Raw genomic sequence first — 23,278 nt, forward strand, 5'->3', positions numbered from 1 at the left:
TAATATCTTTAATAATTTTTAATAAATATTGGTAACTTGTTTTTCCTGTGTGTTGAATGCAGTCTAAAACAACTAAAGTCTAAAAACTTTTCCACCTGCATATATTTTCAATAATAAGTCACTACATATGTGTTTATTTAAGGCTTTTCAAATTATTCAATTATGACATGGCCTTCAATATAAGATTTAGAAGCCATTTTTCATAACTCAGTGAAACAATGCAAATAATAAAAGTATTAGATTTAATTAAAACTTGTGGAGAATCCCACATTTATTTAACCAACGCTGTTTCTGTTATGTTTACCTGCCATTACAGTACTATTCAAAGCCTAAAATGCATGTATAATAATAATTATAATAGGATAACATTTTTCTAGTTTAACTGTACAAAGTGCTAATACATATAAACCGAGCATGTCCCCTTTGTACACAGAGATCTTTTATTATTAGTCCTGTTTTACCTGCAGTTCCTCTTTTGGCCGCTAAGAGGCGTTACTAGATTACAAAACATTATTTTTTAAAATCACACTTTAACTGATATGCTGGTTGTTGTGTGAATTGAGTAAAACTGATTATGCTTTTTTTTCTTCATCCACTGTGTACTTAAAAGTATGTACCTTCTGTAGGTGAGTAACGAGGAGGGTAACAGTGTTCTGTTCATTTTAGGAACATGAACTGCTTATATGGGTGTTGGATATACGTCTCAATAAAACAATGGTACATATTAAGCACAAGACAATGATTCCAGCATAAGAAATATTAATATACAGTAATGTTTAATATTTAACTTCATTTGATTTATTTATTTTTTTTTTTCATTTTTAAAAGCATTTTTTATTTTTAATAAAACATTTGATTTTATATGCCTGTGGCTATGAATGACCAGAATTTTTTATGTTTTAGAAGTGTGTTGCAATACTTTTGTCAAATAATTGTAAGCGTAGATAAGAGGAAATTGATGGGTTTGGTTGATGACAGTGCAGTAACACGTTTTGTCAAGTTTATGTTATAAGTTAGAGCAGTGGTTCTTAACTGTAGTCTGAGTATTTCCAGGCTCCATTACAATGTTTAACTGGGTAAACATTAGAAAAACCACCGTCCCTGGGTGGGCTCGAACCACCAACCTTTCGGTTAACAGCCGAACGCGCTAACCGATTGCGCCACAGAGACCATGTTACACCAGGGGTGTGTTGGGCATGTACTTCAATGGACGGACAGTACCAACAGACCAGTTAACGATTTTACAGATGAATTAAAAAATCTTCTGAAATAAACAGCTGTCTTTGTCTTGTCTTTTCGCTACTTGCTGGTCTCATTCTACACCGAACTCCAAAAATATGCTGGATCTGCAGGTTAAGGACAACTTTCTAGTCTATTTCAGGTCACTTGCGTTTATGGATGCGACTTCTGGAGAGCAAGGAGGTGCCAGCTTGATGGTGGCTCACTCTGATCCTGCACAAAAGTTTTAGTAATGTCAATTTATTTGAATTGGTTTTATTTACTTGCTTATTTATTTCTGTAGTAATTTGTTTATTTAACAGTGCAGTGGCTTTTAAAATCCAACTTAGACTTTTACCCATGAAACCTTTTAATTTCTGATTTTATTGGTTTTATGAAAACTTATATATCTATTTTTTATATGATCTATGGTTTTAAAGAAGCTATAAAATATTTATGCTTCTCTCCCCCTCTGTTGTGTATCGAAGAGGGGTAGCTGTGTGATGTTCAGTTTAGAAACGTGTACTGCTTATATGAATGTTTGATATAGGTCACAAAACGATGATACCGCTTAAGCACAAGACAACGATTTCAGCAGCATAAATGGTGTTCATGAAATATTAATATCATACACTAAAATAACATTTAACTTATTTGAACGTATTCTAATTTTTAAAAGAATCTTTAAATAAAAGTCTTGATTTTATATACCTGTGTCTATAAATGAGCAGATTGAATGATTAAAATGGTGTAAATGTAGATAAGAGGAAATTGATATTGGGTTTTGTTTTCAGTGCAGTAACATGTATTTGGTCTTTGTCAAGTTTATGTTCTCAGTTAGAGCAGTGGTCCCTAACTACGGTCTGAGAATGTCCAGGCTGCTTTAGAAGTGCATGGGTAAACATTAGAAAAACCTCCGTCCCTGGGTGGGCTCGAACCACCAACCTTTCGGTTAACAGCCGAACGCGCTAACCGATTGCGCCACAGAGACTGAGCTGGGCAGGTTGCTCGGTGGTCATGTACTTTAATGGACGGACAGTACCAACAGCCCAGGAAACGATTTTACAGAGGAGCATAGAATTAAACATGTTCTGAAACTCACAGCTATTGTTTCAGTCTTTCCTGATGTTTTTTCTCGTTGTTGTTGTAAATGCTGGTTCAGGTTTCACAGTTTGAACAACCTATATTCTGCCTGTATTTACACCTAGCCTTCTTAAGACAGTCAGCCTCAGAAATCAAACCATGAATCGTTAATCAGTGAAACACAAAAGATCCTTGTTGTATTTCAGCACAGACGCAAAACTCAGCTGTGAGCTTTGTTGTACATTTTTAAAGAGAAATAAACTTCTTCAGGACCTGATTCTGATTTACATTATCAAGCCAGAAACTCTTATCTTCAGGGTCGTGAACCTGAGCCCGACCGATTATGTTCCTCAGCGCATTCACATCTGTCTCTGCATGTAGAAACCCAACGAGCCTTTGTTACTTGCTGGTCTCATCCCACACAGAACTTTAAGAATGGGCTGGATCTGTGTTTATTTACATCTCTGTAAAGGTGTTTTACACAGGGGTCAGACTGCTGAGGCAGGGTGCAGTTTGAGCAATGATTGATGTAGGTGTTGTACATCAATCTTATACAGATAAGATAAGATATCTTATCTTATCTTATCTTATCAACAGCTGACAGTGGTTCATTGTCACTGGTTCCCAGACTACATCACCACGATCACTTAAGCTGCAGGCCTAAAAGGTCAGGTTCCTGGTTACAGTCAAGGACAACTTTCTAGACTATTTCAGGTCACTTGTTTTAATTTGCCAGAATACCATTTAAGTGTCACCCTCTTTGGCAAGTATGGCAGCTTTTTGTAGCAGCTTTTTCAGACCTCTTTCTTTACAAAGGCTTCTAGATTTATTAGACTCATGGGCCGCCTCACATGCGCTGCTCTTTTGAGGTCTATACATTAGTTTTCAGTAGTGTTTAGGTTGGCAAAACCTTGCCTTTGTGCCTTGTACCTTGTGCCTTTAATAAACTTATGTGTTAAACTACAATCTTGTAATATACTATTCTATGCATCAGAAATCATATATTTAGCTAGTTTAACTGTATAATCTTCTACTTTGTGAAATTAAGCACCTAAATGGGCTCTTATCACTCTTATCCTCCTGGGGCGGTGCAGCGATTCTGACCTTGCCTTTGCAGCAACAGGAGAGGAGAGGCCTCCTGCCTAATGAACTAGCACTCACTAATTAATAATCCTTCCTGATTTCAGGAGAGTAATGTAGTAAACTTTCAGAAAATAAAGGTAAGATGGCGTTATCTAATGAGATAGTCTATGAACATTAGTCAGGAAGCTGCTGGGCCTGTTTGAGAGAGACTTTAGTCTAAAGATTTTACAACTTTATTTAAGAACTTTCTCTTTTAATCTTTCAAAAGAATATGATTTTATTAGAAAGTTTTTAAGAAAATATAATTTAGAAAAAGAAGATTTTACTGTTTTAACAAACGCGAAATCTCTTGTCTCTCTTGTGCAGGACCGGGAAGAGGTGAGCCCAGTTCCCGGCCTCACACTAAGTGAGGCCAAGGCAGTTTGGAGGAACGCAGCCCACCCCGCTCTCCAGAACAAGCACAAAGACCTGTCGTGGATGGGGGCTCATGAGATCCTCCCGGTCAGGGCCGTGATGCACTCCCGGGGAATGGCGTCCAACCCCACCTGCCCACGGCCTGGGTGTGGCGAACCAGAGACCGTGAGGCACGTGCTCTGGGAGTGCAGCGTGGCGAAGGACCTGTGGGCCATAACCAGCCCCCTTAGCTACCGTGAAGGCCGCCCTGTGGACCTCCCGCAACCTGCTGGTGGGGAAGCGAGTGACGGTGCCCCTGCACGCCCTATCTGCGCTGGTTACATCGTCGCTGCAGGGGACACCGCACGCCGACATTCGGAGGAGGAGGCCGAGGTCACAGGCTCCCGTAGATGCACCCGGCAAGACCGCAACCACGAAAGGAGCAGCGGGCACAGGGGAGGATCTCCGCTGAGCCCTGACACTGAAGCATCGCGACTTCTGGGGAGCGAGGTGGTGCCAGCTTGATAGTGGCTCACCCCGGTCCTGCACAAAGAGACTGTTTTAGTAAAGACTCTTAAACTGAACTGATTTTACTTGATGAATATTTATTGGTTTATTTATTTATTCCATTTATTTATTGAACTATGGAAAGGCTTTTTTATTGTATTTCACAAAAAACAAATGGACTGTTACACACACACACGAAAGCTTTTATTGAATGTTTTTACTGTTCTTCTCTTTTAATTGACTTTTATGTGTAAAAAATGATTTTATGTGTGTATTGGTTTTATGAGTTCTTTATTAAGATGAAATATGATTGTAAAAAGAAAAGCTTTTACAAATGTTGTGAAATAAATGAAATGGAAATGAACGGAATTTGTGACAAAAAATTTGTGACAAAAAATCTGATCTTATCAGTTTAATATCTGATAGTTCCCCTACCCGGGGACCATATATTAAATTGATTTTTGGAGCAGGGAGATGGAATAGGGGCTTGCTCCGTCCACTCCACGCATCGACCCGGTATTGCAGTGCTTCCGGGAACGGTGCACCCCCTCTTTATCGGTTAAAGAAAGAGCTGCAGTGGCTTTCAGTGCTGAGCACTTACTGTGAGGAGCTGTCTGCTGGAAAAGCATCGTGTCGTATTTTAAGAGCTACATGACCGATCACGTCGTACTTTATTACTATCAACGTGTTTTGATTTCTCATGTTTTTATATCCATTGGAGGGAAAGGCAGTAGGATCAGGCAAATGGTGTGTGGGTAACAGCTGTTACGAATCTGACGTTTCTAGAAGAAACTTGATTTCTTAAAGAATCTAACTTTCAGTTCCACCTTAAATGCTGCAGCAATTACTATTTTCCTCGCCAGGATCCAGAGAGAGACCCCTGTCCTATTTAAGGTGGAACAGCACTAACTTTACCCTCGTGTTTTCACTGCGTCCCGAATTAATACTTTTTTTTTTTTTTAATAATTAATACTTTTTGTCCTTTCTATCAAAGCAACAAACCGATACTGACCAGTAAAGACACACAGTTTTGGAAACACATCTGGTGTGTATTTTCAATAAATGTCTGGATTTGTGTTGAATCTGCTGACGGTGGAAAAAGCGAGCGAAGGCTGCAGAGCTCCCGAAGACATCTCTGTGTGTATGGTCAGTGTGCTCGCAGTGCATCATGGGAAGCTCGGTAATTTGTGTTTATGGTAAGAAAACACACGTTCAGCCTGATGTAGTTAATAGTGCAGCAGCTCAGTGTGTGTAATGTGTTTTTTGTGGAGCTCAGTGTTGGGTTGTGTGGTGAATGTAGTCTTTACCGTCTCAGTGAAGAGTAGAGTCGGTTGGGTCTGCACTCCTCGGTGCGTGTAGAGCTCATACTTACCTGGCAGGGGAGATACCATGATCAAGAAGGTGGTTCACCCAGGGTGAGGCTCAGCCATTGCACTCCGGCTGTGCTGACCCCTGCGAATTCCCCAAATGTGGGAATCTCGACTGCATAATTTCTGGTAGTGGGGGACTGCGTTCGCGCTCTCCCCTGATCTCTCTGGTTAATAATAGATGTGATGTGGAGGTTCTTCAATCTCGGTGTTTAGCTGTCTTAGGCTGCGTGTAATCTTCATGAGTCAGGTCAGAGTTTGTGTTTTTCAATCTATTCATCCCACGTTTGGTTTGGCGAAGGGAAAATTAACAGCAGAGAGGCAGGTGTTCAGTGATGGGAAAGTAAGGCTAAAGACACGAATATTGTCCGAACTGGGCCACTGGGGGGCGCTGACGCACAATGCAATAATTCCAGCAGCATAAATGGTATTAATGAAATCTCATACAGTAATGTTTAACTTTACTTGAATGTTTGTCATTTCATATAAAGTATAGTTTAAAACAGTGCTTAATGTGCACACATTGTACCCTGTACACGTACCCCGGTCCCAAATAATCTCACATTGACTACAATTTGTTTATTTAAAAAAAAAAATACATTTATTTAAGGTAAAGAACAAATATCTTCCAAACCACTAAAGTCTAGCAGCTGATCTATAGAAATAGATGAATTATTAAATTCACTGTGGGATGTCATGTAGGATTAACTAGAGGAGTTGGCTATGCATGGTTATGGGGATGTTGTCAGAGTTGGAAAGGGAAAGGCCTTTTATTTTGGTGTTTGACTTTATAAACCTGTGGCTAGTAATGATCAGACTTCAGTGGTTAAGGTGTGTCCCAATATGTATGCCCATATAGTGTAAGCATGGATACGAGGAAAGTGATATTGGCTTTGGTTAAGGACAAAAATCAATACATTTACATTTAAGGCATTTAGCAGACGCTCTTATCCAGAGTGACTTACAAAAGTGCTTTGCTATTTACCCAAGAAAAAGCTCAAAGATACCTCTAAGTTTAGACACTACTAAACACAAGTCAGCAAGGAGACCACTCTGCTATTCAGCCAAGTACTCTCTGAAGAGATGGGTCTTCAGTCTGCATTTGAAGACAGTGAGCGACTCTGTTGTTCGGACACTCAGGAGAAGCTCGTTCCACCACTTTGGTGCCAGGACAGAAAAAAAACTGGACGCTTGTCTTTCGTGGAGATAGCAAGATCGTTTTTAGGTCCAGCAGTTCCTGGGATGTACAGCAGCTCTGTCTTGCTGGGGTTAAGTTTGAGGTGGTGAGCCAGTATAGGGTACTAGTACGGTATCATGTTATTGGTCTTTAAGTTTCAGTCAGTGCAGACCAGTCATGGAGTGACCCCTTATTGTCGTCTCTGTTCTGACACACTTGATCCACCTAATGAGTTCATAAACACTCTTGTTTTTAAGAAGAAAAATATGTAGGTCTAAAAAAAAAATCTGTAAGTTTGCGTATTTCCAGGTTCCATTAGAAGTTCATGGCAAAACATTAAGAAAAAACTCCGTCCCTGGGTGTGCTTCAACCACCAACCTTTCTGTTAACAGCCAAACATACTAACCGATTGCGCCACAGACAGTGCTGGGGGATTGGTAGGGATGGACTGTACTCACAGACCGGGAAATGTTTCTACAGAGTTCATAAATCAGCTCTGAAATGAATCGCTGTTTATTTTTTTTGGTGGGTTTTTTTTTCGTCGTTGTGAATACTGGTTCAGGTTTTACAGTCTGACCAACCTCTCTTCCACCTGTGTTTACAGGTAGGCTTCCTCAGTTGTCTTTAGCTGGAAATGCAGAAAAGACATTTTGTGGATTCCTCGGGCCACAGACTCCCTACCTGTTTTCTGTGTGTTTGTATGTGACAAACCCATTCAGAGAGAACAAGACAGCAGCTGTGGCAAAGTTCTGGATGGGGTCGTACTTGAGTAGTATATTTTTGTTAGTTTTTAGATTTTAAGAAAATATGGCGATAAAAAAGCAGAGGCCACCATTATAACTAATGCCAAGGCCCCTGTTTCTCTTGTGCAGGACCGGGAAGACATTGTGAGGCCAAACGAGTATGGAGGAACCCAGCCCACCCCGCTCTCCAGCACAAGCACAAAGACCTGTCATGGATGGCAGCCTTTTGCTACTTGCTGGTCTCATTCCACACAGAACTCCAGAAATATGCTGGATCTGCAGGTTAAGGACGACTTTCTAGTCTATTTCAGGTCACTTGTGTTTTAACTTGACACAATGCCATTAAAACTTCAACCTCTCTGGCTAGTTTTGCAACTTTTTGTAGCAGTTCAACATTTTGAAGCAGCTTTTTTTAAGGAGCAGGACAACCACTGTTACTACAGCGAAAACCTTGCTGTGTTAATGTACACAAAACAGTATTTACTGTATGTATGTTAATATTTACTGTATTCAGACCAGCTCGCAGCCCTGCACAGTAAAGCTCCATCAACTATACAAGCAGACGGACTTGGGTTAACTTGTCCTCTTTCGTGTAATGGATTGATTTTAAGTGCAGTTGCCTCGTCATGCTGGTAGACCAGCTTAACAATCAAACTCAAATGGAAACACCCCCTATGCTGGTCACGCTAATAACTTGAGTGACAAAACACTTAATGAATTACTAAAATTTATATTTTTCTATCTTACTTTTATAGCAGCTCCAAGCTAAAGCAACAAACCTCAGACACCATCTTGGATGACTGATATTTGGGATAAAAGAGAATTGTGCAGTTAACCATTCCATTAATTAACTTACATTGTAATATTATTTGCTGTTTTACCTTTAAAAATGAAGTGAACCTTTCCTAAGTGTATGTTATTTAATTAGAACAGAATATAACACATACGTTGGTGGATCTACTGGATTGGCATAGGTTGGCAAATGCCACCCTGAAAGAAAGGCTTGCCACACCTGCTGCCACCCCAGTTGACAGCGACGATTTGAAAGAAAAGTAACGGCCAGTTTGACATTTACGAGTGTGAATCTTCAATGTCCGACTGCAGCAAGAGCAGAAAGAGACGGATTTGTCTGGAAAACTGGGGAAAGCAAAGGAGACAGGAGTTTATCTATCAATAAATGAAAGTACAGTGCTAGTATAGTTGCGATGCTGATTTTGAGATGATACAAATCAGGTTGAAGAATGTTGTTTCGCTAAGATGTAATGCTACAGTGGGGAAAAAAAAGTATTTAGTCACCAATTGTGCAAGTTCTCCCACTTAAAAAGATGAGAGAGGCCTATAATTGACATCATAGGTAGACCTCAACTATGAGAGACAAAATGAGAAAAGAAAAAAAAAGAAAATCATTGTCTGATTTTTAAAGAATTTATTTGCAAATAATGGTGGAAAATAAGTATTTGGTCAATAACAAAAGTTCATCTGAATACTTTGTTATATATCCTTTGTTGGCAATGACAGAGGTCAAACGTTTTCTGTAAGTCTTCACAAGGTTGGCACACACCGTTGCTGGTATGTTGGCCTATTCCTCCATGCAGATCTCCTCTAGAGCAGTGATGTTTTGGGGCTGTCGGCGGGCAACACAGACTTTCAACTCCCTCCAAAGGTTTTCTATAGAGTTGAGATCTGGAGACTGGCTAGGCCACTCCAGGACCTTGAAATGCTTCTTACGAAGCCACTCCTTTGTTGCCCTGGCAGTGTGCTTGGGATCATTGTCATGCTGAAAGACCCAGCCACGTTTCATCTTCAGTGCCCTTGCTGATGGAAGGAGGTTTGCACTCAAAATCTCACAATACGGCCCCATTCATTCTTTCATGTACACGGACCAGTCGTCCTAGTCCCTTTGCAGAGAAACAGCCCCAAAGCATGATGTTGCCACCCCCATGCTTCACAGTTGGTATGGTGTTCTTTGGATGCAACTCAGCATTCACTCTCCTCCAAACACAACAAGTTGTGTTTGTACCAAACAGTTCTAGTTTGGTTTCATCTGACCATAAGACATTCTCCCAATACTCTTCCAAATGCTTTCTAGCAAACTTCAGACGTGCCCGGATATGTACTGGCTTAGGCAGGGGAACACGTCTGGCACTGCAAGATCTGAGTCCCTGGCGGCGTAGTGTGTTACTGACGGTAGCCTTTGTAATGTTGGTCCCCGTGTGATTCTGGGATTTTTGCTCACCGTTCTTGTGATCATTTTGACCCCATGGGCTGAGATCTTGCATGGAGCCCCTGACCAAGGGAGATTAGCAGTGGTCTTGTAGGTCTCCCATTTTCTGATTATTGCTCCCACAGTAGATTTCTTCACACCAAGCTGCTTGCCTATTGCAGATTCAGTCTTCCCAGCCTGGTGCAGGTCTACAATGTTGTTTCTGGTGTCCTTCGACAGCGCTTTGGTCTTCACCATAGTGGAGATCGGAGTGTGACTGTTTGAGGTTGTGGGCAGGTGTCTTTTATACTGTTAACGAGTTCAACCAGGTGTCATTAATACAGGTAATGAGTGGAGGACAGAGAAGCCTCTTAAAGAAGAAGTTACAGGTCTGTGACAGCTGGAAATCTTGCTTGTTTGTAGGTGACCAAATACTTATTTTCCACCAGTATTTGCAAATAAATTCTTTAAAGAACTTGCACAATTGGTGACTGACTAAATACTTTTTCCCCCACTGTAGGTCTGACATTAGTTATCTGTAAAGTAGGCTATGAAAGCTAATACAGGAAAACATTTGTTACTCTGAATATTACAGAAATTATGAGGGAAGGTTTCATACATATTTTTTCCCCACCAAAGAGAAAGACGAGGGAATTAGAAAATGAACACCTGAGCAGGGTAAGCGGTAAAGACGAGGTGGAAGGAGAGAGAGAGAAGAGCAACAAGAACGTGACAGAGATAGAATAAGAGGCCAAGGCGACCAGGGACAGGAAGAGGTGGGAGAACACCACAGCGGTATAGATCTAGAGGAGGGAGAGCATCACCAAGATGAGGAGGGAGAAAGCAAGCCGAGCTGGTACACATGGTACGGAAATTGTTGCTGCATAGTATATTAAGTTATATATGAATAAGAGCAACAAATGACAAAAACTGACAAGTTTTAAGTTAAGAGATTGCTCAGAAGTCTTCAAATAAATATAAATATTCATGTTTGCCTAAATATGAATAATTGGGGAAACCTGTAAGTGTGATGAGATGGGATATAGAGTTTTAATATTTTGTGTACAGTGTATGTTAAATCTGTTGCTCAGGTTTAATTCCAAAATGAAACAAATTAATCTTCTATTAAGTGAGAAGACCTTGTATGGTCATTTATTGCTAATATAAATTGTTTCACATTAAACCGCAAATTCAAGACATTGATTGCATGAGATTAAGTTTCTCTCTATGAGTGTGTAAATGGCAGCCATAGCCTTTTGCAGTGTGTACATACTATTTCTTTTTCTAAAACTGTGATAAATTTGTGATAAATTATATACATATATATATATATATGTGCTTGCCATATGTTGCCACCGCTCAAAAATATTTTTTGAAATCCGCCCCTGAACATATCTATTAATGTATGAAGAATGTATTTTTAAAGTGTCCTGTAGTATTTTACTTTTACTGGTGATGTTCAAATCTGATTGGTTTGGACCTGACGAGTCGCCCCCTAGGGGCTTCTTGCCAGCCCGGCTAGCTCAGTCGGTAGAGCATGAGACTCTTAATCTCAGGGTCGTGGGTTCGAGCCCCACGTTGGGCGGCTACTTTTAGACCCGAAAGGGGGCGTTCATGGATGACGCTCTTCACACTTCCTCCATAGCTGTCTCAGCCTTTGCTGCGTTTAAGGACAGTTTCCCTGACATGGAGAAACCCTGGTCAGAGACTGAATAGTCTCCTTAATCTCTCTTTCTAAATAATTAATTGAATAATCTTATCCTGACGAAATTATTGGATCTCCAGGTCAAGGATTAATGTCACTCCATGAGTAAATGGTGGTGTCACTTCAGTTAATGCTTCTGTTAAGGCACAGAAATTACATAATTCAACTACAGAAATGAAGCACCACCAAACAGACAAATATTCACTGAAAGGAGAGAGAGGGTCTGTAAATGGGAGAACTACTGAGAAACTCTCACACGGTATTTTCGCTGCAGTGCTGTATTTGGCCGCTGGGAGGCGTGTGTCGTTTACTAAACTCTCTTAGCAAATCATTCTCCTCCAGTTCAGCTGGATTGATGGTGGTTGTGGAAAATGAATAGTTTCTCTTTAGTCGTATTCAAATATTAATTCAGAAAACACTGTGTGTAAAAAAATACGAATCCTCATTCCTGATTGGACAGTCGGTGAGCTCATTAACATTTCCTCTAGCTTTTACCTGTGGAGGTGATAATCGTTCACCATGCACCATTCAACGAGTCTAAAACGACCCGTCAGCGACATCCTGTGTTTTCAGAAGGCGATTGTGGACTGAATCAGCTTTTCTCATCGTGTTTTGTATTTGGAAGAATCACCCTGCTCGTCGTGACCCTTTGTGGCTATTGCTTTTCGGCCTTTTGGCTAAGATCAAGTGATCTTAAATTGAAGTTGAAAGTTCAAGTGAATGTCAATGGTTAATTAGCTGATGATTTTCAAGACCCGAGAGGAGTTAAACAAGGCTGCCCACTTAGTGCCGCCTTATATGTTTTAGTTATAAGCCCCTTCATTCAAAAAAAAAATAAAAAATGATGACGCGCTAAATAATATTAACGTTAATGGGGAAAAGTTCATTGTATGTTTTTTTTGTTTTTTTGTAAAATAACTTTTCTATTGATTAATAAAGCTAAATAAAAGTAAAGTATGGAGGAACACAGCCCACCCCGCTCTCCAGCACAAGCACAAAGACACTGAAACGACAGTACCGCAAGGTGGAGAGGTGGAGAGCAAGGTGGTGCCAGCTTGATGGCTCACCCTGATCCTGCACAACAGTTCTAGTAATGATGATTTTTTTTGAATTGGTTTTATTTCCTTGCTGATTTTTATTTTTAAAAATAAAATTTCTGATTTTATATACCTGTGTCTATAAATGAGCAGAATTGAATGATTAAAATGGTGTAAATGTAGATAAGAGGAAATTGATATTGGGTTTTGTTTTCAGTGCAGTAACATGTTTTTGGTCTTTGTCAAGTTTATGTTCTCAGTTAGAGCAGTGGTCCCTAACTACGGTCTGAGAATGTCCAGGCTGCTTTAGAAGTGCATGGGTAAACATTAGAAAAACCTCCGTCCCTGGGTGGGCTCGAACCACCAACCTTTCGGTTAACAGCCGAACGCGCTAACCGATTGCGCCACAGAGACTGAGCTGGGCAGGCTGCTCGGTGGCCATGTACTTTAATGGACGGACAGTACCAACAGCCCAGGAAACGATTTTACAGAGGAGCATAGAATCTTCAGAAATGGACAGCTTTCTAGTCTATTTCAGGTCACTTGTGTTTTAACTTGCCACAATGCCATTCAAGTTTCATGTGAAACTGCAATATTGTAATATATTATTCTATACATTCTATACGTTCATGATATTTAGCCAGTTTAACTGTATAATCTTCTACTTTGTGAAATTAAGCGCCTAAACGGGCTCTTATCACTCTTATCCTCCTGGGGCGGTGCAGCGATTCTGACCTTGCCTTTGCAGCAACAGGAGAGGAGAGGCCTCCTGCCTAATGAACTAGCACTCACTAATTAATAATCCTTCCTGATTTCAGGAGAGTAATGTAGTAAACTTCCAGAAAATAAAGGTAAGATGGCGTTATCTAATGAGATAGTCTATGAACGTTAGTCAGGAAGCTGCTGGGCCTGTTTGAGAGACTTTGCAGGTGTGGTGCCTCTGATTTCATGATTGCTAACTGTTTAGCTAGCTGTCCAACTTTCCTCTCTAATACTCAGCGACATCCATCGCATCGACCCGGTATTGCAGTGCTTCCGGGAACGGTGCACCCCCTCTTTATCGGTTAAAGAAAGAGCTGCAGTGGCTTTCAGTGCTGAGCACTTACTGTGAGGAGCTGTCTGCTGGAAAAGCATCGTGTCGTATTTTAAGAGCTACATGACCGATCACGTCGTACTTTATTACTATCAACGTGTTTTGATTTCTCATGTTTTTATATCCATTGGAGGGAAAGGCAGTAGGATCAGGCAAATGGTGTGTGGGTAACAGCTGTTACGAATCTGACGTTTCTAGAAGAAACTGGATTTCTTAAAGAATCTAACTTTCAGTTCCACCTTAAATGCTGCAGCAATTACTATTTTCCTCGCCAGGATCCAGAGAGAGACCCCTGTCCTATTTAAGGTGGAACAGCACTAACTTTACCCTCGTGTTTTCACTGCGTCCCGAATTAATAATTTTTTTTTTTTAATAATTAATACTTTTTGTCCTTTCTATCAAAGCAACAAACCGATACTGACCAGTAAAGACACACAGTTTTGGAAACACATCTGGTGTGTATTTTCAATAAATGTCTGGATTTGTGTTGAATCTGCTGACGGTGGAAAAAGCGAGCGAAGGCTGCAGAGCTCCCGAAGACATCTCTGTGTGTATGGTCAGTGTGCTCGCAGTGCATCATGGGAAGCTCGGTAATTTGTGTTTATGGTAAGAAAACACACGTTCAGCCTGATGTAGTTAATAGTGCAGCAGCTCAGTGTGTGTAATGTGTTTTTTGTGGAGCTCAGTGTTGGGTTGTGTGGTGAATGTAGTCTTTACCGTCTCAGTGAAGAGTAGAGTCGGTTGGGTCTGCACTCCTCGGTGCGTGTAGAGCTCATACTTACCTGGCAGGGGAGATACCATGATCAAGAAGGTGGTTCACCCAGGGTGAGGCTCAGCCATTGCACTCCGGCTGTGCTGACCCCTGCGAATTCCCCAAATGTGGGAATCTCGACTGCATAATTTCTGGTAGTGGGGGACTGCGTTCGCGCTCTCCCCTGATCTCTCTGGTTAATAATAGATGAGATGTGGAGGTTCTTCAATCTCGGTGTTTAGCTGTCTTAGGCTGCGTGTAATCTTCATGAATCAGGTCAGAGTTTGTGTTTTTCAATCTGTTCATCCCACGTTTGGTTTGGCGAAGGGAAAATTAACAGCAGAGAGGCAGGTGTTCAGTGATGGGAAAGTAAGGCTAAAGACACGAATATTGTCCGAACTGGGCCACTGGGGGGCGCTGACGCACAATGCAATAATTCCAGCAGCATAAATGGTATTAATGAAATCTCATACAGTAATGTTTAACTTTACTTGAATGTTTGTCATTTCATATAAAGTATAGTTTAAAACAGTGCTTAATGTGCACACATTGTACCCTGTACACTTACCCCGGTCCCAAATAATCTCACATTGACTACAATTTGTTTATTTAAAAAAAAAAAATACATTTATTTAAGGTAAAGAACAAATATCTTCCAAACCACTAAAGTCTAGCAGCTGATCTATAGAAATAGATGAATTATTAAATTCACTGTGGGATGTCATGTAGGATTAACTAGAGGAGTTGGCTATGCATGGTTATGGGGATGTTGTCAGAGTTGGAAAGGGAAAGGTCTTTTATTTTGGTGTTTGACTTTATAAACCTGTGGCTAGTAATGATCAGACTTCAGTGGTTAAGGTGTGTCCCAATATGTATGCCCATATAGTGTAAGCATGGATACGAGGAAAGTGATATTGGCTTTGGTTAAGGACAAAAATCAATACATTTACATTTAAGGCATTTAGCAGACGCTCTTATCCAGAGTGACTTACAAAAGTGCTTTGCTATTTACCCAAGAAAAAGCTCAAAGATACCTCTAAGTTTAGACACTACTAAACACAAGTCAGCAAGGAGACCACTCTGCTATTCAGCCAAGTACTCTCTGAAGAGATGGGTCTTCAGTCTGCATTTGAAGACAGTGAGCGACTCTGTTGTTCGGACACTCAGGAGAAGCTCGTTCCACCACTTTGGTGCCAGGACAGAAAAAAAACTGGACGCTTGTCTTTCGTGGAGATAGCAAGATCGTTTTTAGGTCCAGCAGTTCCTGGGATGTACAGCAGCTCTGTCTTGCTGGGGTTAAGTTTGAGGTGGTGAGCCAGTATAGGGTACTAGTACTGTATCATGTTATTGGTCTTTAAGTTTCAGTCAGTGCAGACCAGTCATGGAGTGACCCCTTATTGTCGTCTCTGTTCTGACACACTTGATCCACCTAATGAGTTCATAAACACTCTTGTTTTTAAGAAGAAAAATATGTAGGTCTAAAAAAAAATCTGTAAGTTTGCGTATTTCCAGGTTCCATTAGAAGTTCATGGCTAAACATTAAGAAAAAACTCCGTCCCTGGGTGTGCTTCAACCACCAACCTTTCTGTTAACAGCCAAACATACTAACCGATTGCGCCACAGACAGTGCTGGGGGATTGGTAGGGATGGACTGTACTGACAGACCGGGAAATGTTTCTACCGAGTTCATAAATCAGCTCTGAAATGAATCGCTGTTTATTTTTTTTGGTGGTTTTTTTTTTCGTCGTTGTGAATACTGGTTCAGGTTTTACAGTCTGACCAACCTCTCTTCCACCTGTGTTTACAGGTAGGCTTCCTCAGTTGTCTTTAGCTGGAAATGCAGAAAAGACATTTTGTGGATTCCTCGGGCCACAGACTCCCTACCTGTTTTCTGTGTGTTTGTATGTGACAAACCCATTCAGAGAGAACAAGACAGCAGCTGTGGCAAAGTTCTGGATGGGGTTGTACTTGAGTAGTATATTTTTATTAGTTTTTAGATTTTAAGAAAATATGGCGATAAAAAAGCAGAGGCCACCATTATAACTAATGCCAAGGCCCCTGTTTCTCTTGTGCAGGACCGGGAAGACATTGTGAGGCCAAACGAGTATGGAGGAACCCAGCCCACCCCGCTCTCCAGCACAAGCACAAAGACCTGTCATGGATGGCAGCCTTTTGCTACTTGCTGGTCTCATTCCACACAGAACTCCAGAAATATGCTGGATCTGCAGGTTAAGGACGACTTTCTAGTCTATTTCAGGTCACTTGTGTTTTAACTTGACACAATGCCATTAAAACTTCAACCTCTCTGGCTAGTTTTGCAACTTTTTGTAGCAGTTCAACATTTTGAAGCAGCTTTTTATTTAAGGAGCAGAACAACCACTGTTACTACAGCGAAAACCTTGCTGTGTTAATGTACACAAAACAGTATTTACTGTATGTATGTTAATATTTACTGTATTCAGACCAGCTCGCAGCCCTGCACAGTGAAGCTCCATCAACTATACAAGCAGACGGACTTGGGTTAACTTGTCCTCTTTCATGTAATGGATTGATTTTAAGTGCAGTTGCCTCGTCGTGCTGGTAGACCATCTTAACAATCAAACTCAAATGGAAACACCTCCTATGCTGGTCACGCTAATAATTTGAGTGACAAAACACTTAATGAATTACTAAAATTTATATTTTTCTATCTTACTTTTATAGCAGCTCCAAGCTAAAGCAACAAACCTCAGACACCATCTTGGATGACTGATATTTGGGATAAAAGAGAATTGTGCAGTTAACCATTCCATTAATTAACTTACATTGTAATATTATTTGCTGTTTTACCTTTAAAAATGAAGTGAACCTTTCCCAATTGTATGTTATTTAATTAGAACAGAATATAACACATACATTGGTGGATCTACTGGAGTGGCATAGGTTGGCAAATGCCACCCTGAAAGAAAGGCTTGCCACACCTGCTGCCACCCCAGTTGACAGCGACGATTTGAAAGAAAAGTAACGGCCAGTTTGACATTTACGAGTGTGAATCTTCAATGTCCGACTGCAGCAAGAGCAGAAAGAGACGGATTTGTTTGAAAACTGGGGAAAGCAAAGGAGACAGGAGTTTATCAATAAATGAAAGTTTCGCTAATATGTAATGCTACAGTGGGGGAAAAAAAAGTATTTAGTCAGTCACCAATTGTGCAAGTTCTCCCACTTAAAAAGATGAGAGAGGCCTGTAATTGACATCATAGGTAGACCTCAACTATGAGAGACAAAATGAGAAAAAAAAAAAAAAAAAGTGAAAATCACTGATTTTTAAAAAAATTATTTGCAAATAATGGTGGAAAATAAGTATTTGGTCAATAACAAAAGTTCATCTGAATACTTTTTATATCCTTTGATATATGACAGAGGTCAAACGTTTTCTGTAAGTCTTCACAAGGTTGGCACACACCGTTGCTGGTATGTTGGCCTATTCCTCCATGCAGATCTCTTCTAGAGCAGTGATGTTTTGGAGCTGTCCCCCCGTGTGGTTCTGGGATTTTTGCTCACCGTTCTTGTGATCATTTTGACCCCATGGGCTGAGATCTTGCATGGAGCCCCTGATCGAGGGAGATTAGCAGTGGTCTTGTAGGTCTCCCATTTTCTGATTACTGCTCCCACAGTAGATTTCTTCACACCAAGCTGCTTGCCTATTGCAGATTCAGTCTTCCCAGCCTGGTGCAGGTCTACAATGTTGTTTCTGGTGTCCTTCGACAGCACTTTGGTCTTCACCATAGTGGAGTTTGGAGTCTGACTGTTTGAGGTTATGGGCAGGTGTCTTTTATACCGTTAACGAGTTCAAACAGGTGTCATTAATACAGGTAATGAGTGGAGGACAGAGAGGCCTCTTAAAGAAGAAGTTACAGGTCTGTGACAGCCAGAAATCTTGCTTGTTTGTAGGTGACCAAATACTTATTTTCCACCATTATTTGCAAATAAATTCTTTAAAAATCAGACAATATGATTTTCAGATTTTTTTTTCCTCATTTTGTCTCTCATAGTTGAGGTCTACCTATGATGTCAATTACAGGCCTCTCTCATCTTTTTAAGTGGGAGAACTTGCACAATTGGTGACCGACTATTTTTTTCCCCACTGTAGGTCTGACATTAGTTATCTGTAAAGTAGGCTATGAAAGCTAATACAGGAAAACATTTGTTACTCTGAATATTACAGAAATTATGAGGGAAGGTTTCATACATATTTTTTCCCCACCAAAGAGAAAGACGAGGGAATTAGAAAATGAACACCTGAGCAGGGTAAGCGGTAAAGACGAGGTGGAAGGAGAGAGAGAGAAGAGCAACAAGAACGTGACAGAGATAGAATAAGAGGCCAAGGCGACCAGGGACAGGAAGAGGTGGGAGAACACCACAGCGGTATAGATCTAGAGGAGGGAGAGCATCACCAAGATGAGGAGGGAGAAAGCAGGTCGAGCTGGTACACATGGTACGGAAATTGTTGCTGCATGGTATATTAAGTTATATATGAATAAGAGCAACAAATGACAAAAACTGACAAGTTTTAAGTTAAGAGATTGCTCAGAAGTCTTCAAATAAATATAAATATTCATGTTTGCCTAAATATGAATAATTGGGGAAACCTGTAAGTGTGATGAGATGGGATATAGAGTTTTAATATTTTGTGTACAGTGTATGTTAAATCTGTTGCTCAGGTTTAATTCCAAAATGAAACAAATTAATCTTCTATTAAGTGAGAAGACCTTGTATGGTCATTTATTGCTAATATAAATTGTTTCACATTAAACCGCAAATTCAAGACATTGATTGCATGAGATTAAGTTTCTCTCTATGAGTGTGTAAATGGCAGCCATAGCCTTTTGCAGTGTGTACATACTATTTCTTTTTCTAAAACTGTGATAAATTTGTGATAAATTATATACATATATATATATATATATATATATATATATATATATATATATATATATATGTGCTTGCCATATGTTGCCACCGCTCAAAAATATTTTTTGAAATCCGCCCCTGAACATATCTATTAATGTATGAAGAATGTATTTTTAAAGTGTCCTGTAGTATTTTACTTTTACTGGTGATGTTCAAATCTGATTGGTTTGGACCTGACGAGTCGCCCCCTAGGGGCTTCTTGCCAGCCCGGCTAGCTCAGTCGGTAGAGCATGAGACTCTTAATCTCAGGGTCGTGGGTTCGAGCCCCACGTTGGGCGGCTACTTTTAGACCCGAAAGGGGGCGTTCATGGATGACGCTCTTCACACTTCCTCCATAGCTGTCTCAGCCTTTGCTGCGTTTAAGGACAGTTTCCCTGACATGGAGAAACCCTGGTCAGAGACTGAATAGTCTCCTTAATCTCTCTTTCTAAATAATTAATTGAATAATCTTATCCTGACGAAATTATTGGATCTCCAGGTCAAGGATTAATGTCACTCCATGAGTAAATGGTGGTGTCACTTCAGTTAATGCTTCTGTTAAGGCACAGAAATTACATAATTCAACTACAGAAATGAAGCACCACCAAACAGACAAATATTCACTGAAAGGAGAGAGAGAGTCTGTAAATGGGAGAACTACTGAGAAACTCTCACACGGTATTTTCGCTGCAGTGCTGTATTTGGCCGCTGGGAGGCGTGTGTCGTTTACTAAACTCTCTTAGCAAATCATTCTCCTCCAGTTCAGCTGGATTGATGGTGGTTGTGGAAAATGAATAGTTTCTCTTTAGTCGTATTCAAATATTAATTCAGAAAACACTGTGTGTAAAAAAAATACGAATCCTCATTCCTGATTGGACAGTCGGTGAGCTCATTAACATTTCCTCTAGCTTTTACCTGTGGAGGTGATAATCGTTCACCATGCACCATTCAACGAGTCTAAAACGACCCGTCAGCGACATCCTGTGTTTTCAGAAGGCGATTGTGGACTGAATCAGCTTTTCTCTTCGTGTTTTGTATTTGGAAGAATCACCCTGCTCGTCGTGACCCTTTGTGGCTATCGCTTTTCGGCCTTTTGGCTAAGATCAAGTGATCTTAAATTGAAGTTGAAAGTTCAAGTGAATGTCAATGGTTAATTAGCTGATGATTTTCAAGACCCGAGAGGAGTTAAACAAGGCTGCCCACTTAGTGCCGCCTTATATGTTTTAGTTATAAGCCCCTTCATTCAAAAAAAAAAATAAAAAATGATGACGTGCTAAATAATATTAACGTTAATGGGGAAAATTTCATTGTATGTTTTTTTTGTTTTTTTGTAAAATAACTTTTCTATTGATTAATAAAGCTAAATAAAAGTAAAGTATGGAGGAACACAGCCCACCCCGCTCTCCAGCACAAGCACAAAGACACTGAAACGACAGTACCGCAAGGTGGAGAGGTGGAGAGCAAGGTGGTACCAGCTTGATGGCTCACCCTGATCCTGCACAACAGTTTTAGTAATGATGATTTTTTTTGAATTGGTTTTATTTCCTTGCTGATTTTTATTTTTAAAAATAAAATTTCTGATTTTATATACCTGTGTCTATAAATGAGCAGAATTGAATGATTAAAATGGTGTAAATGTAGATAAGAGGAAATTGATATTGGGTTTTGTTTTCAGTGCAGTAACATGTTTTTGGTCTTTGTCAAGTTTATGTTCTCAGTTAGAGCAGTGGTCCTTAACTACGGTCTGAGAATGTCCAGGCTGCTTTAGAAGTGCATGGGTAAACATTAGAAAAACCTCCGTCCCTGGGTGGGCTCGAACCACCAACCTTTCGGTTAACAGCCGAACGCGCTAACCGATTGCGCCACAGAGACTGAGCTGGGCAGGCTGCTCGGTGGCCATGTACTTTAATGGACGGACAGTACCAACAGCCCAGGAAACGATTTTACAGAGGAGCATAGAATCTTCAGAAATGGACAGCTTTCTAGTCTATTTCAGGTCACTTGTGTTTTAACTTGCCACAATGCCATTCAAGTTTCATGTGAAACTGCAATATTGTAATATATTATTCTATACATTCTATACGTTCATGATATTTAGCCAGTTTAACTGTATAATCTTCTACTTTGTGAAATTAAGCGCCTAAACGGGCTCTTATCACTCTTATCCTCCTGGGGCGGTGCAGCGATTCTGACCTTGCCTTTGCAGCAACAGGAGAGGAGAGGCCTCCTGCCTAATGAACTAGCACTCACTAATTAATAATCCTTCCTGATTTCAGGAGAGTAATGTAGTAAACTTTCAGAAAATAAAGGTAAGATGGCGTTATCTAATGAGATAGTCTATGAACGTTAGTCAGGAAGCTGCTGGGCCTGTTTGAGAGACTTTGCAGGTGTGGTGCCTCTGATTTCATGATTGCTAACTGTTTAGCTAGCTGTCCAACTTTCCTCTCTAATACTCAGCGACATCCATCGCATCGACCCGGTATTGCAGTGCTTCCGGGAACGGTGCACCCCCTCTTTATCGGTTAAAGAAAGAGCTGCAGTGGCTTTCAGTGCTGAGCACTTACTGTGAGGAGCTGTCTGCTGGAAAAGCATCGTGTCGTATTTTAAGAGCTACATGACCGATCACGTCGTACTTTATTACTATCAACGTGTTTTGATTTCTCATGTTTTTATATCCATTGGAGGGAAAGGCAGTAGGATCAGGCAAATGGTGTGTGGGTAACAGCTGTTACGAATCTGACGTTTCTAGAAGAAACTTGATTTCTTAAAGAATCTAACTTTCAGTTCCACCTTAAATGCTGCAGCAATTACTATTTTCCTCGCCAGGATCCAGAGAGAGACCCCTGTCCTATTTAAGGTGGAACAGCACTAACTTTACCCTCGTGTTTTCACTGCGTCCCGAATTAATACTTTTTTTTTTTTTTTTTTAATAATTAATACTTTTTGTCCTTTCTATCAAAGCAACAAACCGATACTGACCAGTAAAGTAAAGTAAAGTATTTTCAATAAATGTCTGGATTTGTGTTGAATCTGCTGACGGTGGAAAAAGCGAGCGAAAGCTGCAGAGCTCCCGAAGACATCTCTGTGTGTATGGTCAGTGTGCTCGCAGTGCATCATGGGAAGCTCGGTAATTTGTGTTTATGGTAAGAAAACACACGTTCAGCCTGATGTAGTTAATAGTGCAGCAGCTCAGTGTGTGTAATGTGTTTTTTGTGGAGCTCAGTGTTGGGTTGTGTGGTGAATGTAGTCTTTACCGTCTCAGTGAAGAGTAGAGTCGGTTGGGTCTGCACTCCTCGGTGCGTGTAGAGCTCATACTTACCTGGCAGGGGAGATACCATGATCAAGAAGGTGGTTCACCCAGGGTGAGGCTCAGCCATTGCACTCCGGCTGTGCTGACCCCTGCGAATTCCCCAAATGTGGGAATCTCGACTGCATAATTTCTGGTAGTCGGGGACTGCGTTCGCGCTCTCCCCTGATCTTTCTGGTTAATGATAGATGGAGGTTTATTGGTGTGATTTGTGAGGTTAATTATGCGTCCTGTCTGAGTTGTAGGCTGAACAGTTATAATTAAAACAGCCCTGACAGGTGGAGTGAATTTGTAAGTCATGCTCCACCTAACTCCATCCTCCATGCGTACCTTGCAAAACTTTTTTTTAAAGGCTTTGATGTATTTTGGGTGGTGTTGAAATGGTGTTCTCCAGTGGATGAACGTTGAAACTGGCAGGCTTTATCCATAAAGTTACTGCCTTTACACATCCTGTTCTTCATGGGCTGGAGCTTGTGTTGTCTTGAGTTTGCTGGCTTTTTTTTTTTTTTTTTTTCACTTTATTTCATTAAGTTAAGGTTTAGTTTAAGTTTAAGTCTAAGTCTAGTTTAAGTTAAAGTCTTTATTGAATAGCTTTGATGTGGGCAGACTGTCAAAAAAAGCATTTCACTGCAAGTTATACTGTGTATTACTATGTATGTGACAAATAAAATTTGACTTGATT

The 23,278-nt window shown here is 40.5% G+C and overlaps 10 non-coding genes across 10 annotated transcripts; 6 read left to right on the forward strand and 4 right to left on the reverse strand.

Moving 5' to 3' along the window:
• Positions 1–1,096: 1,096 nt before the first annotated feature.
• On the reverse strand, positions 1,097–1,170 carry trnan-guu (transfer RNA asparagine (anticodon GUU)). The gene has a single exon. It is a non-coding gene; the product is annotated as a tRNA-Asn (tRNA).
• Positions 1,171–2,135: 965 nt separating this feature from the next.
• trnan-guu (transfer RNA asparagine (anticodon GUU)) lies at positions 2,136–2,209 on the reverse strand. The gene has a single exon. It is a non-coding gene; the product is annotated as a tRNA-Asn (tRNA).
• A 2,443-nt stretch (positions 2,210–4,652) lies between these two features.
• LOC140563169 (U2 spliceosomal RNA) lies at positions 4,653–4,834 on the forward strand. The gene has a single exon (XR_011980390.1). It is a non-coding gene; the product is annotated as a U2 spliceosomal RNA (small nuclear RNA).
• An 814-nt stretch (positions 4,835–5,648) lies between these two features.
• On the forward strand, positions 5,649–5,812 carry LOC140563044 (U1 spliceosomal RNA). Its single transcript, XR_011980282.1, has one exon. It is a non-coding gene; the product is annotated as a U1 spliceosomal RNA (small nuclear RNA).
• A 5,474-nt stretch (positions 5,813–11,286) lies between these two features.
• trnak-cuu (transfer RNA lysine (anticodon CUU)) lies at positions 11,287–11,359 on the forward strand. Its single transcript has one exon. It is a non-coding gene; the product is annotated as a tRNA-Lys (tRNA).
• Positions 11,360–12,856: 1,497 nt separating this feature from the next.
• On the reverse strand, positions 12,857–12,930 carry trnan-guu (transfer RNA asparagine (anticodon GUU)). The gene has a single exon. It is a non-coding gene; the product is annotated as a tRNA-Asn (tRNA).
• Positions 12,931–14,383: 1,453 nt separating this feature from the next.
• On the forward strand, positions 14,384–14,547 carry LOC140563056 (U1 spliceosomal RNA). The gene has a single exon (XR_011980293.1). It is a non-coding gene; the product is annotated as a U1 spliceosomal RNA (small nuclear RNA).
• A 4,968-nt stretch (positions 14,548–19,515) lies between these two features.
• trnak-cuu (transfer RNA lysine (anticodon CUU)) lies at positions 19,516–19,588 on the forward strand. Its single transcript has one exon. It is a non-coding gene; the product is annotated as a tRNA-Lys (tRNA).
• A 1,499-nt stretch (positions 19,589–21,087) lies between these two features.
• On the reverse strand, positions 21,088–21,161 carry trnan-guu (transfer RNA asparagine (anticodon GUU)). The gene has a single exon. It is a non-coding gene; the product is annotated as a tRNA-Asn (tRNA).
• A 1,439-nt stretch (positions 21,162–22,600) lies between these two features.
• On the forward strand, positions 22,601–22,764 carry LOC140563064 (U1 spliceosomal RNA). Its single transcript, XR_011980301.1, has one exon. It is a non-coding gene; the product is annotated as a U1 spliceosomal RNA (small nuclear RNA).
• The last annotated feature ends 514 nt before the right edge of the window (positions 22,765–23,278 follow it).

This window comes from Salminus brasiliensis, chromosome 9 (genome assembly GCF_030463535.1).
Source record: "Salminus brasiliensis chromosome 9, fSalBra1.hap2, whole genome shotgun sequence".
Lineage (NCBI taxonomy): Eukaryota > Metazoa > Chordata > Actinopteri > Characiformes > Bryconidae > Salminus > Salminus brasiliensis.